The sequence below is a fragment of the Heterocephalus glaber genome, unplaced genomic scaffold, assembly GCF_053883595.1.
Source record: "Heterocephalus glaber isolate CG9 unplaced genomic scaffold, H.glaber_assembly_v1.0 deba00001600, whole genome shotgun sequence".
Lineage (NCBI taxonomy): Eukaryota > Metazoa > Chordata > Mammalia > Rodentia > Bathyergidae > Heterocephalus > Heterocephalus glaber.
In genome coordinates, this window is record NW_028258372.1 from 9,910,286 (window position 1) to 9,921,576 (window position 11,291).

Below are 11,291 nucleotides of genomic sequence, written 5' to 3' on the forward strand. Positions count from 1 at the left end.
ATTTATGAAACTAAATATGTCCCAACAATCCCAGTCCTATGAATGTATCCCCAGAGTAACTTGCGCACAGATCTTTATCAGAATATGAAGGAGGATGTACAGCCAGCATTGATTGGAGTAATAAGGAGTTTGAAGCAACCTAAGATTAGTAGACAGGAACACAGCTCTATCCCAGGTGATATATGCATTTGGTGGAAAACTAAGCAGTAGTCAAAACTAATGAACCAGAAACACATTCTACTATGGTTGAAGCCAGGCTGTTAAGGTGGGGAATCTAAGAAACAAAATCAAATCTATAGCACAGAGCCAAAGTGAGTTTAAAACATTCTATGCAACATACAACTTTAAGCATATAGATGGATGTGAATGAGAAAGACAAATGATCACAAGATGAATAGGGAGATCAAGAAATGAATAGGGATCATGAACAAAGAAAAAGAAAAACAAAGGGCCTTATATAGATCTAACATTACTACAGAGCATGATCGATGTTATTCTTTCAGTTGCTTAGGGGAAAAAAGTCTTTGCAGTATCTGATTTTTTTATGTCTCTTACACCCCAACATCCAATCCATTAGTAGATTCCTCGTCTTCTAAAAATATGCAGAATCCAGTCATTTCTAATCCTATCAGTGCCACTCTGGGCTTAGTCACCAACACCTCTTGCCTAGTTACTGGAACAGCTTCATAATTGGTCTCTTCACTTCTATGTCTGCCTGCCTTTGCGCCACTATCAGAAGAGCAACTGGAAAGATCCTATGAAACATAAATCAGATTGCATCAATTTCTGCTAGATACTCTTGTTTCCTTCACTCAAACAAAAGCAAAGGCCTAATGGTCCACAAGGCCACATGAGCAGCACACCATAACTCTTCAGCCATATTTCCTAATACCCACCCCCACGTTACTTCATCACCCCCATATTGGTCACCTGATATCTTAGAACACACCAACCAAACTACATCCTTGACTCAGGGCTTTTACAAGTGTCTCCCTCTGCCTGAAATATTCTTTCCCTAGGGTCCCAAATAGCATGTTCTTTCACCACTTTCAGATCCTTATTCAAAAATTTTAATAAGCTGGGCACTTATACACTTATTCACTTTGGCAGCACATATACAAAAATTGGAACCATACAGAGAAGATTAGCATGGCCCCTGCGCAAGGATGACATGCAAATTCATGAAGTGTTCCATATATTTTTAGAGCTAAGAGGATGCACATTGAGGCCATACTCTTAAGTGAAATAAATAGGACACCAAATAGTTTCTCTGGTGTAACTGAAGAAACTGAAAAGTGTAAATAAGGATTAAAATGAATAAATGATATTATGAAATAGGAAGAAAAGGTCTAAAGGAGTAGGGGAAGTGGGAGGGGTACCTGAAAGGAAAGAAGGGAAAAGAAAAAATATGAGGAAAGGAAAAAAATGGAAACAAAGTCTTTGTAAATAGGGAAGGGTGGAGGGGGTGAAGGGAGGGCAGAGGAATGGGGAAAAAATAAGAATGAAGATACATCATGTAAAAGTACAAGATCCCAATGATGAATGTAACTGTATTGTATACCTAAAATGTACCAATAAACTTAATGGGGAAAAAAGTTATAATAAGTTGGCTATACTGGCACATACCTATATTCCCAGCTAAGAGAATCACAAGTTTGAGGGCACCTTGGCAAACTTACCAAGACTCTGTCTCAAAATAAAATTTTATAAGGGCTAAGGATGCAGCTCAGCCATACAGCACTTGCCTAGCATGTCCACTGCCCTGTGTCCAATCCCCAATACTACATCAAAGAAAAAAATTAATAAAACTTTCTCTGATACATTATTTAAAATTGCAGCCCTGAAGTAAGCAAAAAGATCCCAACAAGGTGAGAAAAAGATCTGGCCACACATCACACCAGAAAAGTACAGATGGCAAATATGCATATGAAAAGATATTCAACATTTTGTGTCATTAAGGAAAGCAAACTAAAGTAAAAATGAGACATAGCATGATGCACTTGTCAGAATGGCTTTAAAAAAAACTGACAAGAAGAAATGCAAATAAGGACACAGAGTAACAGGAATTCTCATTCGTTGCTGGCAGAAGTGCCAAGTGGCACTGCCACTTTGGAAGACAGTTTGGCAGTTTCTTCCAGAGCTAAATGCAAACTTTTCATACAATACAGCAATTGTGCATCCAGCTATTTACCCAAATGAGTTCAAAATTTATGTAAATACTGAAACCTGCACATGAATGTTTATAGAAGTTTTATTCAAAATTGTGAAAAATTGGAAGCCAGCAAGATATTTTTCAATAGGTGAATGGGTTAACAAACTGGGGTAAGCCATACAATGCAATAGCATTTAGTGATTTTTTTTTAAAAAGCTATCAAACCACAAAAAGATATGGGGGAAGCTTAAATGAATATTTCTAAATGAAATAAGCCAGCCCCAGAGGCTATATACTATATGATTCCAACTGTGTGACATTCTCAAAAGGGCAAAACTACACAGATAGTAAAAATATCAGTTGTCATAAAGGTTTAAAGGGAAAGGACAGGTGAATATGTGGAGAACAGGACATTTTAAAGCAGTGAAAGTATTCTATATGGTACTGCAATGGTGGATAAACAACATTTTGCATTTGGCAAAACCCATAAAACTGTAAGACAGGAGAGTGGCTTATTTTGGGGGGGGGGGTACCAGGGATCGAACTCAGGACCTTGTGCTTGTGAGGCAGGCGCTGGAACCACTGAGCTAAATCCTGGGCCCAGGAGGGTGAATTTTAATGTAAATAAAGAACTTTAGTTAATAACACTGTATCAGAATTTGTTCATCAGTTGCAACAAATGTATCACATTAATACACCATGTTAATAATATGGGAAACTATAGTTTCTGCTTAGTTTTTCTGTACACTTAAACTTCTCTAAAAAAAAAAAACCGTTTAATTTTTTAAAATGCAACCTTCCCCTCAGTACTGCCTGTGTACCTTTGCTGCTTTACTTTTCTGTGTAGCACTTACCATCCAACATACTTTTCACAAATTTACATTCTTACTATCTGTGTGACACACTACCCCACCCCACCAACCCACCCAAACACAAGGTAAGCTCCACCAGGGAAGGGAATTTTTTAAGATTTTATTTTGATATAATTTAAATTCACAGAAAATTTGCAAGAATAGACTAAGAAGTCACTACGTATTCTTTACCTAAATTTAGCAGTTGTTTCTATCCCACTCCTTTGGTCCCATTTGCTTTAACATTTTCTCTCTTTCTCTCTCCCTCCCTCCCCTGTCAGGTACATTTGTGTGGATAAAATATGTATCATAATATACATCCTATATATACAATGTATTCATTATACATATTGTGTATATTATACATATAATTTCAATTTATAGTTACCCGAATCTGTAAATTAAACCCTTATGTAATACTATTATCTAATTCACAGTTCATATTCTAATAGTGATTGCCTAAATGTGTTTCTTAAAATTTTATTTTATTGGTACATTTCACATATACAATATAATGACATTCATCATTGGAAATTTGGACCTTTACATAAACTGTCTCGGTTCTTATTTTCCCCCCTTCCCCTGCCCTCCCTTCAACCCCTCCATCCCTCCCTATTTACAAAGAATTTGTTTCCATTTTCTCATATTAATTCCATTCCCCTCTTTCCTTTCCCCTACCCCTCCCACTTCTTCTTCCCCTTTGCCCCTTTTCTTCCTATTTCACATTCTCTATTATACCTTTTAGTCCTTAGTTACACTTTCAAGTTTCTCACACTAGAGAAACTATTCAATATTTACACGTGTGTCCTATTGATTTCACTTAAGAGTATCACCTCAATGTACATCCATTTACCTATAAACGTCTCTAATTTCTCATTTTTTTATGGCTGAGTAGTATTCCATTTTATTAAAAAACCACATTTTCTTTATCCAGTCTCCAGTTGATGGGCATTTGGGCTGCTTCCAAGTTCTAGCTATCACAAACTGTGCTGCTATGAACATGGGTGCACATATATCACTGTGGTATGTTTCTTTTAGTTCTTTGGGGAGATACCCAGCAGGGGGAATAGTGGGGTCAACTGGGACTTCCAGTCCTAGTTCTTTGAGGTATCTCCATACTGATTTCCACAGTGGTTGCACCAGTCTACACTCCCACCAGCAGTGGAGCAGGGTTCCTCTTTCCCCACAGTCCCACCAGCATTTGTTATTGGTTGATTTCATGATAGTAGCCATTCTTTCTGGAGTGAGGTGGAATCTCAGTGTTGCATTCATTTGCATCTCTCGAATGACCAGTGATGTTGAAGACTTTTTCATATGTTTATTTGCTATTTCTACTTCTTTGTCTGAGAAATGTCTGTTCATTTCAGATGCCCATTTTTGGATTGGGTCTTTAAATTTGGGAGGTCTGATTTTTTAAAGTTCTCTGTAGATTTGAGACAGTAGACCTTTGTCTGAGGAACAGCAGGTGAAGATTTTTTCCCATACTGTGAGTTGTCCCTTCACACTGCTGGTGGTTTCTCTTGCTGTGCAGAAGCTTTTTAATAAGAAGAGATCCCACTTGTTGATTGCTTGTGCTAGTTCATGGGCAACTGAGGTTTTGTTTATAAAATCTTTTCCTACACCAATGTCTTCAAGAGTTCTACCTAACCTCTGTTTCAGCCAGTTCAGCATTTCTGTTTTAATGTTTAGATACTTAATCCATTTTGATTTCAGTTTAGTGCATGGCAAGAGATATAGGTCTAGTTTTAATCTTTGACGAGTTGAAACCCAACTTTTCCAGCACCATTTATTAAAGAGGCTATCTTTCCTCTAGTGGGGGTGTTTGGCTCCTTTATCAAAGATGAGATGACTGAGGATGTCTGGAGTTGTTTCTGCATCTCCTAATCTATTCCACTGGTCTTCAGGTCTGATTGTTTGCCAGTACCATGCTGTTTTTATCACAGTAGCTTTGTAGTATAGTTCCAAGTTGGGCATTGTGATACCTCCTGCCATGTCTCTGTTACCCAGAATTGCTTTTGCTATTCTGGGGCTCTTCTTGTTCCAAATGAATTTTTGGATTGTTTTCTCAAGGTCTATGAAGTATGTTGCTGGGATTTCAATTGGGATTGCATTTAATCTATACAGCAGTTTTGGAAGTATGGTCATTTTCACTATGTTGATCCTTCCTACCCAGGAGCAGGGGATGTCTTTCCATTTACTGATATCCTCTTCAATCTCTCTTTTCAGAGTGCTATAGTTTTCAGAGAAGAGGTCTTTGATTTCTTTCATTAGGTTGATTCCTAGGTATTTCAGTTTTTTGGATGCTATTGTGAAAGGAATTATTTGCCCTATTTCTCTGTTGGTGAGCCTATTGGTGGTGTAAAGCTATTCATTTTTGTGTGTTGACCTTATATCCAGCTACTCTACTGAACTTCGTTATTGAGTCTAGAAGACTTTTGGTGGAGTTCTCGGAGTCTTCTATACACAGTATCATGTCATCTGCAAATAATGAAAATTTGACTTCTTCATTTCCCATCTTTTTTCCTTTTATTTCTTTCTCTTGTCTAGGGCTGGGGATTTAGCCCAGTGGTTCCATCACCTGCCTCACAAGCGCAAGGACCCAAGTTCAATCCCCGGGACCAAAAAAAAAAAAAAAAAAAAAAAAAAAACTCTTTCGCTTGTCTAATTGACGTGGCTAATGTTTCCAAAACTATATTGAAGAAGAGTGGTGATAGTGGACATCCTTGTCTTGTTCCTGATTTTAATGTGAAGGATTTCAGTTTTTCAGCATTTAGTATGATATTGGCTGTTGGGTTTTCATAGATGGCTTTTATCAGTTTGAAGTAGAGACCATCTATTCCAATTTTTTGTAGGGTTTTTATCATAAATGCATGTTGGATTTTGTCAAAAGCTTTTTCTCCGTCTATGGAGATAATCATATGGTTTTTGTTCTTGGCTCTATTAATATAGTGTATTACATTGATTGATTTGTGTATGTTAAACCATCCCTGCATCCCTGGGATGAATCCCACTTGGTCAGGGTGTATGATCTTCTTGATGATCTTCTGCATTCTATTTGCCAGTATCTTATTAAGGATTTTTGCACCTATTTTCATTAGCAAGATTGGCCTATAGTTCTCTTTTTTGGTTGGGTCTTTCTCTGCTTTGGGGATCAAGGTGATGCTTGCTTCCAGGAATGAACTTGGGAGTATTGCTTCCCTTTCAATTTCATTGAAGAGTTTAAACAGCAGTGGCAGTAGTTCCTCTCTAAATGTCTTGTAGAATTCAGCAGTGAAGCCATCAGGACCTGGGCTTTTCTTAGTTGGTAAGTTTTTAACTACATTTTCAATTTCATTGGCTGATAGTGGGTTGTTTAGAATTCTTAGGTCTTCTTCGTTCAACTTCAGTAATTCATACATATCTAGGAATCTGTCCATTTCTTCTGTGTTTTCCATCTCATTGACATATAGGTTCTGGAAGTAGGTATTGATGATCCTCTGGATTTCTGTTGCGTCTGTTAATTTCACCCTTTTCATTCCTAATTGCATGGATATGGGCCATTTCTTTCCTTTTTCTTATAAGGTTGGCTAAGGGTTTGTCAATTTTGTTGATTCTTTTGAAGAACCAACTCTTGGCTTCATTGATTTTTTGTATCATTCTCTTAGTCTCCATTGCATTGATTTCTCCTCTGATCTTTATAATTTCCTCCCTTGTATGAGCTTTGGGTTTGTCCTATTCTTTTTCTAGAAGCTTGAGGTTCAGCATCAGGTTGTTTAATTGGGCTCACTCTGTTTTCCTAATATGTGCATTCACTGCTATGAATTTCCCTTGTAAGACTGCTTTCATTGTGTTCCATAGATTCCAATATGTTGTACTGTCATTGTCATTTAATTGAAGGAGCTGTCTGCTTTCTTCTTTAATTTCCTCTGTGACCCATTGGTTATTTAGAAGTGTGTTGTTGAATTTCCATGTGTTTATGCAATTTTTGTGGTTTCTTTTGCAATTGATCTCCAATTTCATTGCACTATGGTCTGATAATATACAAGGGATAACTTCAATTCCTTTGGACTTACTTAAATATGTTCTATGAATGAGTATGGGAGAACGATCCATGTGCAGCTGAAAAGAATATGTGTTCTGATTTTGTGGGCTGGAAGACTCTGTAAACATCTGTTAAGTTCATTTGTTCAAGAGTTCGATTGAGTTCTAGTATTTCATTCTTATTTTTTGTCTAGTTGATCTATCTATTTGTGACAGTGGGGTATTGAAGTCCCCCACTACTATTGTATTAGTGCATGTATGACTTTTCATGTCCATTCATATTTGTCTTATATAGTTGGGTGCACTAGTGTTTGGTGCATAGATATTTATGATTGTCATCTCTTCCTCTTGGATTGTTCCCTTTACAAGGATATAGTGTCCATCTTTGTCTCTCTTAATCAGTGTTGGTTTGAAATCCCCTTGATCTGCAAAGAGGATAGCTACTCCTGCTTTTTTTCAGGTTCCTGTCACATGGAGTATTGTTTTCCACCCTTTCACTTTCAGACTATGAGTTTCCTTTTGAATGAAATGTGTTTCTTGTATGCAGCATATTGTTGGATTTTGCTTCTTGACCCATTCTGCCATTCTATTTCTTTTGATTGGTGAATTGAGACCATTAACATTGATGGTTATAACTGAAACATATTGACTTGTCATTGTCAGGACTTTTTCTTTTTGTTGGATTCTCCCCCTTTACATTTAATTTCTTGTCATGGCCAATGGATTCATTCTGCTATGCTTCCTGGGGTTGTGCTCTTCATTGTCTGTTCCTAGGATATTATCTAAAATGTTTTGAAGCGCTCATTTGGTATTCATGAAGTTCCTAAGGTGCTTTCTGTCATGAAAGTATCTTATTTCTCCATCCATTTTGAAAGATAGTTTTGCAGGGTACATCAATCTGGGTTGGAGGCTGTTTTCTTTTAGGGCTTGGAATACGTCACTCCAAGCTCTTCTTGCCTTGAAGGTTTGCGTTGAGAAGACTTCTGTGATTCTGATGGGCTTTCCTTTGTATGTGATTTGTTTCTTTTCTCTAATTGCTTGTAGAACTTTGTTCTGTTGGATTTCTGGAATGTTAACAATTATATGCCTATGTGTAGATTTTTTTTCATCAAGGCTAGTTGGAGTCCTATATGCCTCACTTATCTATATGTCAAATTCTTTTCCCCTGCTTGGGAAGTTTTCTGCCATTACTTCTGTGAACAGTTTTTTTTAAATGCTCATAGCACCTTAATTAATTAATTTATTTATTTATTTATTTATGGTACCGGGCATTGAACTTGGGTCCTTGTGCTTGCGCAGCCGACCAAAACCACTGAGCTATATCCCCAGCCCTGTGAATGGTTTTTTTATGTCATCTGCACTTTCTCTTGTTTCTCTGTTGACTCCAATCAGTCTTATGTTATTCTTCTTTACATCATCTAGCAGTTGCTGGATTGATTTTTCATGGTCCCTTACAATTTCGAAGCAATTTTTCTTTTCCTGATCACTATTTGCAATCTTATCTTCTATATCTGAAATTCTGTCCTCACATTGGCTCATTCTTCTGTGAAGACTTTCAATGCAGTTTTTAATCTCCTGGCAATCTGTTTGTATCTGTTTTATGGATTTCATTTGTTTCCTATGTTGGGATTCCATCATATTCCTCAGCTCCTCTAATTTTTTATCTGTGTCCTCTCTAGATTTATTAATCATGTCTTGCACTATGGGCACAATTTCTGCTGTTATCTGAGAAGTTATTTCTGATTTCATTTTTTCCAGATCCTCTTTGGTTGCCAGTTCAGGGAGTCCAGGTGGTTGAGTATCAGAGTGTTCCATCTCCTTTCCCTTTGGGGTTGCTTTAGGTGATCTGGAAGTCTGGTTTTGAGCCTTGTTTATGTGTCTTCTCATTTCGATGGGGGGTTGCTGTTGACACTCACATGGCTCACCTCCTCTGCACTGGGAGCAATGGAATGGTGGCCTGGAAGCCCCTACCTCTGGGCTGGGAATGGTGGAACAGCAGCTTGGAAGCCCCTACCTCTGGGCTGGGAGTGATGGAACAGTGGCCTGGAAGCCCCTTCCTCTGGGCTGGGAGCAATGGAATGGGGGCCTGGAAGCCCTGACCCCTGGGCTGGGAGCAGTGGAATGGTGGCCCAGAAGCCCCTTCCTCTGGGCAGAGAACAGTGCCTGCCCCAATGTATTTTACAGCTTTTATGCCCCACACACCTTTTTTTCCTAATGAGACCCAATCCAAGGTTGCTCACCGTGCTTTAGTAGTCGTGGGGTTTTTGTTTTTCTGGGGCTAAGGATTAAGTGCAGGGCCTTCTGTACACTGGGCAAGTGCTCCACCTTTGAGCTACACAGCCAGAGTTCTTTTCATGTTTCATCAATCTCCTTTAATGTGAAATAGCTCCCGGCCTTCTTTGTTTCCTACACCTTGACATTTTTTAAGGGCTCTGGTCAGTTATTTTGTAAATGCCCATGTTTGTCTGATATTTCCTTATGATCAGACTCAGATTATACATTTTTGGCAGGAATACTGTTGATGTGGTATGTCTTTTTCAATGTATCACTCAAGAGGCAAATGACTGTTTTACCACTGTGTCAGTGATGTTACCTTGGATTTTTTTGAGTAAGACAGCATGTACCAGATTCCTCCAAATAGAGAATCGCATATATTGTGTTCACTCTTGTGTTTCCAAAGTCTAGAAGAGTACCTGGCACACAGCCACTCAAAAAGAATTTGTTGAATGAATAAGTGACTTCAACTTAGAGAATTGAGAAGATGGAGACAAGGAGGAGGTAGGAAAAAAAGGAGCAGAGGAAAGGGGTAAGACTGTGGAGAAAAATATAAGGATATGCACATTTTAGGATCTTAAATATTATCCAGGTCATTTGTATTGCTTGATAATCTCATCAGTATTGTGAGATTTTCAGGCCCATTACCCTCTTGCCAGCATACCAAATATATCTTCTAGTGTTTCTCTGAATGAAATAAACTCTGCCTCCCAATAATAACTCATTTTAAAATGAGTTGTTAAAAGTTCCTTTCAACTATTTCAGGAGAAAATGTCTTAAATGATATATTAGAGAAGCTTCAGAAGTCTGTTTCATAGATTACCAACTCTCACTATAGTAAACCTCAGTGGCAAACTATCTTTTATGTACATATAATTTACAACCTACCTCAAGAAACTTATTTGATTAATAATCTCATGTAATTATAAAACTATATAAATTTTTAAATGACCATGTGTACAAGCAATGTGCTAAGAGAACAACAGAAAAACACAAAAATACTACCTTAAAAACATTTAATGTTATCAACTAAACAAGGAAGTCAATTTTGATTGGTTCAATGACTATCAATACTTACATCAAATAAAAAGGAAAACCTTATAAATCATTTGGTTTTAAATCATATTTTAAAAAGCATTCTTGGAAGTGAAAATTTTAAGCTTGATTTTCAATTATCTGTGTAATTAATAGTTAGGTTTTAACCTTTATAAGGAAAGGATTCCCCTCTATCAATTCTTTGAAATTTTACTGAGATATTTAAATAGTCTCAGTTGTTAACAGCTTTGTTCCTAGCAAAGAAAGAAAGATAGAATGAAAAAAGAGAGGAGCCTTTATAAATCAGTCTGTGAAGAGGCAAATATTTGAGAACCAGTCCTTCTTTAAAAAAATAAATTAATTTCCAGGCTATTTGTTTCCGCCCAGTGGGGATAAAGAATCTGTATACAATTGTTCCCCACATTGCCTTGGGGTTTTATTACAAAAACAGATAATGCCACGCTCACTTGACAATAGTTAACTGACTGTTCCACATGTTGTTCTCTTATTTATAAATTCTTTTATAGGGAAAATGCAATTCTCTTTGTCTGACATAAATGTGAAAGCTGTAAAAATAGTCAGTTTTCATAATTGTGTAAAATTTGGATATAGGTTCCTATTTTATACATGTTTCCTCATGCACCTTCAAATAAATTCATATTTAAAAGACAAAAATTTGCCAATATTATGATTAGAAATGGGGTAAGCTTGCAAGTCACACACCCATAAAATTCCAAAACTTTACCATGTTGACATGGTCAAAAGAAGAATTTCATTCATTTTTACACATCATTTAGGGAGAAGGTCATCTGTGGATGTGTAGTTTACACTCAATGATATCTCACCTAAATGAATGATTTTACTTCACCAAACAATCTTTGATTTATACAAATTTAATTTCCTATTTCTTTTTTGTAGGTTTGAGTACCTTTCTAAAATTTTAGGCAGTATTTTTCTTT

General features: G+C 37.1%; 1 non-coding gene across 1 annotated transcript; it reads left to right on the plus strand.

Moving 5' to 3' along the window:
• The first annotated feature begins 1,094 nt into the window (after window positions 1-1,094).
• Window positions 1,095-1,201, plus strand: LOC147823085 (U6 spliceosomal RNA). Its single transcript, XR_015444605.1, has one exon. It is a non-coding gene; the product is annotated as a U6 spliceosomal RNA (small nuclear RNA).
• The last annotated feature ends 10,090 nt before the right edge of the window (window positions 1,202-11,291 follow it).